At 40.3% G+C, this 7,164-nt stretch overlaps 1 non-coding gene across 1 annotated transcript; it reads left to right on the forward strand.

Annotated features, from left to right (window-relative positions):
- Positions 1–2,993: 2,993 nt before the first annotated feature.
- Positions 2,994–3,097, forward strand: LOC130971179 (small nucleolar RNA R71). Its single transcript, XR_009082413.1, has one exon. It is a non-coding gene; the product is annotated as a small nucleolar RNA R71 (small nucleolar RNA).
- The last annotated feature ends 4,067 nt before the right edge of the window (positions 3,098–7,164 follow it).

Raw genomic sequence — 7,164 nt, forward strand, 5'->3', positions numbered from 1 at the left:
GTAAGTTCCAATCAGGTGGGGCAATGATAGGTGCAGAGGAAAGTTTTTGCTTCAAAAGTTCATTGGCTAGCATGCAATTTTTATCAAATACAAAGGGTGTATCAGAGACAAGCAAGTTACTCAAAGGTTTGGCTATTTTAGAAAAGTCTCTAATAAACCTTCTGTAAAAGCCAGCGTGTCCCAAAAAACTCCTAACTGCCTTGACATTACTTGGTGGAGGTAGTTTTTCAATGAGTTCCACCTTAGCTCTGTCCACCTCAATGCCTCTATTAGAGACTTTGTGGCCAAGGACTATTCCTTCTGTGACCATGAAATGACACTTTTCCCAGTTTAATACTAGGTTGGTCTCTTGGCATCTCTTAAGCACCAAGGCAAGGTGGTGTAGGCAGCTAGGAAAAGAATCTCCAAACACAGAAAAATCATCCATGAAGACTTCAATGAATTTTTCAATCATGTCCGAAAAGATGGACAGCATGCACCTTTGGAAAGTGGCAGGTGCATTGCACAATCCAAAGGGCATGCGTCTATAAGCAAAAACTCCATATGGACAAACAAATGATGTTTTCTCTTGATCTCTTGGATCAACTACTATCTGATTATAGCCTGAGTATCCATCCAGAAAGCAATAGTAAGCATGTCCTGCAAGCCTTTCAAGCATCTGATCCATAAATGGGAGTGGGAAATGATCTTTTCTGGTGGCTTCATTGAGCTTCCTGTAGTCTATGCACATCCTCCACCCAGTGACAGTTCTTGTGGGTATGAGTTCGTTCCTCTCATTTGGCACCACAGTTATGCCACCTTTCTTGGGAACTACATGGATGGGACTAACCCATGGGCTATCAGAAATGGGGTATATTACCCCTGCCTGCCATAACTTCATGACCTCCTTTTGTACCACTTCTTTCATGACGGGATTTAATCTTCTCTGAGCTTGAATGGAGGGTCTAGCATCCTCTTCTAACAAGATCTTATGCATGCATATGGATGAACTTATCCCCTTCAAATCAGCTAGGGTCCATCCAATGGCATCTTGATGAGTTTGTAGCACCTTGATCAATTCTTCTTCCTGTTCTTGGCTCAGGGCAGAGCTAATGATAACAGGATGGCTCTCATCACTACCCAAGTATGCATACTTGAGATTAGGGGGCAATGCTTTGAGCTCAGGTTTTGGTGCTTCCTTCTCTTCTTTCACTCTCTCTGGCATGCTTGGCATGGTCGTTTCAGCAGCCTTGATGTCACTAACTTCAATATCCTTGGTGAACTCCTCCTCTGCCACTTCCTTTGTTGTTTCCTCAAAGGTTTCTTGTACTGCAATGTCCACTACATCCACCCTCATGCATTCCTTTAGTGATTCTGATGGATAGCTCATTGCCTTGAATACGTTAAACACCAATTGCTCATCATGTAATCTAAGAGTGAGTTCACCCTTTTGGACATCTATGATGGCTCCAGCAGTAGCCAAGAAGGGTCTTCCCAGGATTATCGAAGCTTTGGCTTCTTCCTCCATATCTAACACCACAAAATCGGCAGGAAATATAAAATCTCCCACTTTCACCAACAAATCCTCAACTATCCCATGAGGGAATTTAAAAGTTCGATCTGCCAATTGGAGGGCCATTCTTGTTGGTTTGGCTTCCTCAATCTTCATTCTTCTCATCATTGTTAGAGACATCAAATTGATACTGGCCCCTAAGTCACACAAGGCCTTCTCCACCATGACTTCTCCTATGATGCAGGGGATTTGGAAACTGCCTGGATCCTTCAATTTCTGAGGCAATTTGTGTTGAATGATGGCACTTCATTCTTCAGTCAACAACACAGTTTCCTCATTTCTCCAGCTTCTCTTCTTGGTCATTAATTCCTTTAAGAATTTTGCATAGAGTGGTATTTGCTCTATTGCCTCAGCAAACGGAATGTTGATTTGAAGCTTCTTGAAAATCTCTAAGAATCTGGAGAATTGGCTATCCTTTTCACTTTTCATCAAACGTTGAGGATATGGTGCTTTGGGTATATAAGGCTTCAGGACCTCTTTTTCTTTTTCTTTTGTTGCAGACGGTGTAAAAGATTGTCCTTGTTCCTTGTCTCTCACATTTTCCTTTGCTTCATCCTCTGTGGTTTCCCTTGAGATCTCATTTAGCTTCTTTCCACTTCAGAGGGTTATGGCCTTACATTCTTCCCTTGCAATAGCCTTGGCAGCATGAGAAACGCTTGGCCCAGGGGTGTGCTTAGACAAATACCCAATTTGACTTTCTAGCTTCTGGATGGCAGCTCCTTGGTTTTGCAAGTTAGAATTTACTTCTTCCTTAAAGGCTTTCAATTCGGTTATGTCTTGACCCATGGTTGCAAGCATTCTTTCTATCCTGTTTAATTGATCTTGAAATTGTTGGTTCGGATTAGGTTGGGCAGGCTGATTATTTTGGCCATGATATGGTGGTTGGGAGTAAGTGTTTTGTGTGGCTTGGTATGACCTTTGGTTGGAGTTTTGGTATGTGGAATTGTTATGTTGGTTGGGGTTGTAAGGTTTGTGGTTTTGTGGTTGGGTTTGCTGGTTTCCCCACCCAAAGTTTGGGTGGTTTTTCCAGCCTGGGTTGTAAGTGTTGGAATGTGGATCATATGGTTGCCTTTGTTGATTTCCCACATAGTTGGCCTCTTCCCAATCACCTCCTTCAGTGCTTGCCTCCTCTTGATCTTGTGTGTGTATTGCAGCCACTTGATTTGTTCCTAATTTCCTGGTGAGCTCTGCTAGTTGCTTGGCAAACACCTTATTTTGGGCTAGAATTGTATCAACATGGTTCAGCTCCATAACTCCCTTAGTGTTGTGTCTCTCTGAAGCATAGTAGTACTCATTCTCAGCCACTGTCTCAATCACTTCAATGGCTTCTTCCACAGTCTTTTTTCTGTTCAATGAACCTCCTGATGAATGGTCTACAGCCTTCCTTGATTCATAAGAAAGTCCATCATAGAAAATATGCAATTGCACCCAGTCATGGAACATGTCTGGTGGGCATTTCCTTGTCAACTCCTTGAACCTCTCCCATGCCTCGTAGAGAGTTTCACCATCTTGTTGTCTAAAAGTCTGAACCTCAGATCGAAGCCTATTGACCTTTTGTGGGGGGTAGAAACGTGCCAGAAACTTGCTTTCCACCTCATCCCAGGTGGTTAGGCTCCCCCTTGGGAATGATTCCAGCCACTTAGCTGCCTTGTCCCTAAGTGAAAATGGGAACAAGAGCAGTTTATAGGCATCTTCCTGGACTCCATTGGACTTCACAGTGTCGCAAATTCTCAGGAATTTTGTGAGATGTTGGTTTGGATCTTCATTAGCACTCCCACCAAATGAACAATGATCCTCCACCAGTGATATTAGCTGTGGTTTGAGTTCAAAATTGTTGGCCTGAATGGGTGGTTTCTGAATGCTGCTACCACAATTCCCAGAGGTTGGGTTTATGTATGAACCAAGAACCCTCCTCTCGGGAATGGCATTGTTTCCATCAGCTCTCTCATGGTTGTGAACTTCTCTATCCATGTTGAGATCTAGAGCTTCCTCAAAATTGTCCTCAGATTCTCCTTCAGATTCTTCTTCTCCCAGTACTCTCTTCCCTCTTGCTTCCCTTCTAAGTTTATGAAGGGTCCTCTCTGGTTCGGTATATGGATGAGTTGATGTCTCTCTTCTCCTACCTGTCATACAAGAACACAGCACAGGCAACAAACAAGTGAAATACTCTTGGTTAATGGAAGAGTATGGTTAGAGCAGTTGAGGAATTAATTCAAATAGTTAGTGGGTCAGTGAGTTAGTTGCTTGAATTTAAAGCCATAAAGAAAGAAAGCAAGTAACAGAGTGCAGAAATTAAAATTCAACAAGTAACTTGAACCGAATTAACAAAACAAGAAAAATGCTCAATCTAGTTAACTTCCAATTTGAGAATTGTCAATCGAAAACCAATCCCCGGCAACGGCGCCATAAACTTGATGTTGCTATTGACTTGATAGCCACGATTTTAGGAAATTGCACGATCGGCAAAAATTCCTTCCGGCAAGTGCACCGGTTATCGTCAAGTAAAAACTCACAATAGAGTGAGGTCAAATCCCACAAGGATTGGTTGAGTGAGCAATTCGGATAAGAAGTGTGTTCTAGTTGAGCGGAATCAAGATTTAGATGAGAATTGCGGAATGTAAAATTGGCGGGAAACGTAAATGGCAAGAAATTGAAAGTGCGGAATCTTAAATTGCATAAATTAAAGAGCTAGAAGCTAAATTGCTGAAATTAAAAGGGGATCGGGGTGATTGCATGAATTTAATTGCAGAATGTAAAGAGAAAGTGGTAGATCAGAAATGGGGAATTCATTGGGTTTCAGGAGATATTGAGATCTCCGAATCAAAACATCTTTATCCCTTCCTCAACAATGCATTCATTGAATTTTGCTTGGCAATCTTATATGATTGGATCCCAATCCCTTGGCTCACCAATTCTCTCTAAAAACAAACAAATTCCCAATCCCTTGGTTTAAATGTTCATAAGAAGAGATGATACTCGATCACCGATTATACCACACAGTTTCATGAACCACAATTTGGTAGGATTACATGTCACAATATCCATCCAAACCCCAATCCAATTCACTGTGAGGAAGCTTCTCTAGCATGAATCCTCCATTCCTTTCCCAAGGTTCCGGAGGATTCCAATTATGGATAGTTTCTTTCCCAAGACAACTATCCAATGGAATTAGATCGAGAAGCTTTCTAACAAAATTCAAGAGAAAAGATTGAAGAAGAAGATAAAAACTATTATTGATTCATTGAATTACAATAGAGCTCCCTAACCCAATGAAAGGGGTTTAGTGAGTCATAGCTCTGAATTCAATTCCAAAAGATGAAAACTAGAAAATTGATCCAAAAGTTCCCAATGTGTAAAAATCCCCTACTAACTTAAATTCTATCCTATTTATACACTTTCTAAATTGAGCTTCTGTTGTGTTTCTTGGGCTTTGAGGCCTTTCCCTGATTTCCTTTTGCTTTGGGTTTATGATCCATAATCCTGATGAGGCTGCTGATCCAATTCTGCAACATTCATTGAGCCAACTTAGTGATAATCAAGTAATGACACATGACTCAACAAATTGAAATTCCAGACTCATCAATTCTTCAGGCCCAATCCCATAAACCATGATATTCAATTGGGTTTCATACCAGAGTACGTTTAAGTTAATGTTTGTGCTCAAATGCTAACTTAAACTGCAATATCTTGGCCCAGAAACCTTTTAAAATGGTGGCGTTTAAGTTGCAGTTTAAGCTTAAACTGCAACTTAAACGTTGGACACTCCTGGCGGTGATATAAGTCGAACACGTTTAAGCTTCAGTTTAAGGTTAAACTGAAGCTTAAACGTGGAAATGGAAGAAGGCAACCCTGGAGTGTTGAATTGTCGAGCATGTTTAAGCTTCAGTTTAAGGTTAAACTGAAGCTTAAACGTGGAAATGGATGAACGCCATCCTGGAGGGTAAAGGTCGAACACGTTTAAGCTCCAGTTTAAGCTTAAACTGGAGCTTAAACGTGGAAATGCAAAACGCAACCCTGGAGGAGAATGGTCGAACACGTTTAAGCTCCAGTTTAAGCTTAAACTAGAGCTTAAACGTGGAAATGGCTCCCTGGTGCTTTCAATTCTGGCGTTTAACTTCCAGTTTAAGGTTAAACTGGAGGTTAAACGCCTCTTTCAGCCCTTTCCTCAGCTTTCATGATTTTGGCGTTTAAGCTCCAGTTTAAGCTTAAACTGGAGCTTAAACTCCACATGTGATATTCAAGCTTCCTTTATTGATTTTGTTGCTTCCTTGCCTAGCCTCTTCTTCCCTGAAATCATCCAAACATCTGCATCAAAGTCTTGCAAAATTTCATGAGAAATCTTTCATTCATAGCATTCAAGTAATATAACTAAAAACTCATGAAATTTGCATAAAAATCATACTGTTTGGATGGTTCATTGCTTTGTTATTCATTTAACCATTCTTGGTTACTTTAAGCTCAAGAAAATGCATAAAACAACTAAAACTAACAGAAAAATGCTAGTGAAACTAGCCTATGATGCCTTGGCATCAGAGCTCAAGCACTCCATAAGACCTTCAAGAGGAAGAACAAGCCGCCATCACTAAGGTGGACCCGTTCTTTAATCTCCTTGTTCTTTATTTTCTTGTTTTTCGAAATTTTCATGCTTATGTTTATCCATGTTTGTGTCTTATGATCATTAGTTTCTTAGTGTCTATGCCTTAAAGATATGAATGTCCTATGAATCCATCACCTTTCTTAAATAAACAATGTTCTTAATTGAAAAAGATAAGAATTGCATGAATTTTGAATTTTATAACAGTTTAATTATTTTGATGTGGTGGCAACACGTTTGTTTTCTGAATGTATGCTTAAACAGTGCATATGTCTTTTGAATTTGTGGTTCATGAATGTTGGCTCTTGAAAGAATGATGAAAAAGGAGACATGTTACTGAGGATCTGAAAAATCATAAAAATGATTCTTGAAGCAAGAAAAAGCAGTGAATACAAAAAAAAAACGAAAAAGAAAGAGAAAAAGAAAGAAAAAGAAAGAAATAAAGTTGTGATCCAAGGCAAAAAGAGTGTGCTTAAGAACCCTGGACACCTCTAGTTGGGGACTCTAGCAAAGCTGAGTCACAATCTGAAAAGGTTCACCCAATTATGTGTCTGTGGCATGTATGTATCCGGTGGTAATACTGGAAGACAGAGTGCTTTGGGCCACGGCCAAGACTCATGAAGTAGCTGTGTTCAAGAATCATCATACTTAACTAGGAGAATCAATAACACTATCTGGATTTTGAGTTCCTAAAGAAGCCAATCATTCTGAATTTCAAAGGATAAAGTGAGATGCCAAAACTATTCAGAGGCAAAAAGCTAAAAGCCCCGCTCATCTAATTAATACTGATCTTCATAGATGTTTTTGGAGTTCATTGCTGGTGCACGAAATTGTGATCACTACAACAAAAGATAGAGATACTTATGTAATTCATTGGTAGGAATTTCAGATAAGCGTATGAAGATGCTTGGTCCCTTCCGTCTCTCTGCTTTCCTACTGTCTTCATCCAATCCTTCTTACTCCTTTCCATGGCAAGCTTATGCAAGGGTTTCACCGTTGTCAGTGGCTACCTCCCATC

This window comes from Arachis stenosperma, chromosome 3, assembly GCF_014773155.1.
Source record: "Arachis stenosperma cultivar V10309 chromosome 3, arast.V10309.gnm1.PFL2, whole genome shotgun sequence".
Classification (NCBI taxonomy): domain Eukaryota; kingdom Viridiplantae; phylum Streptophyta; class Magnoliopsida; order Fabales; family Fabaceae; genus Arachis; species Arachis stenosperma.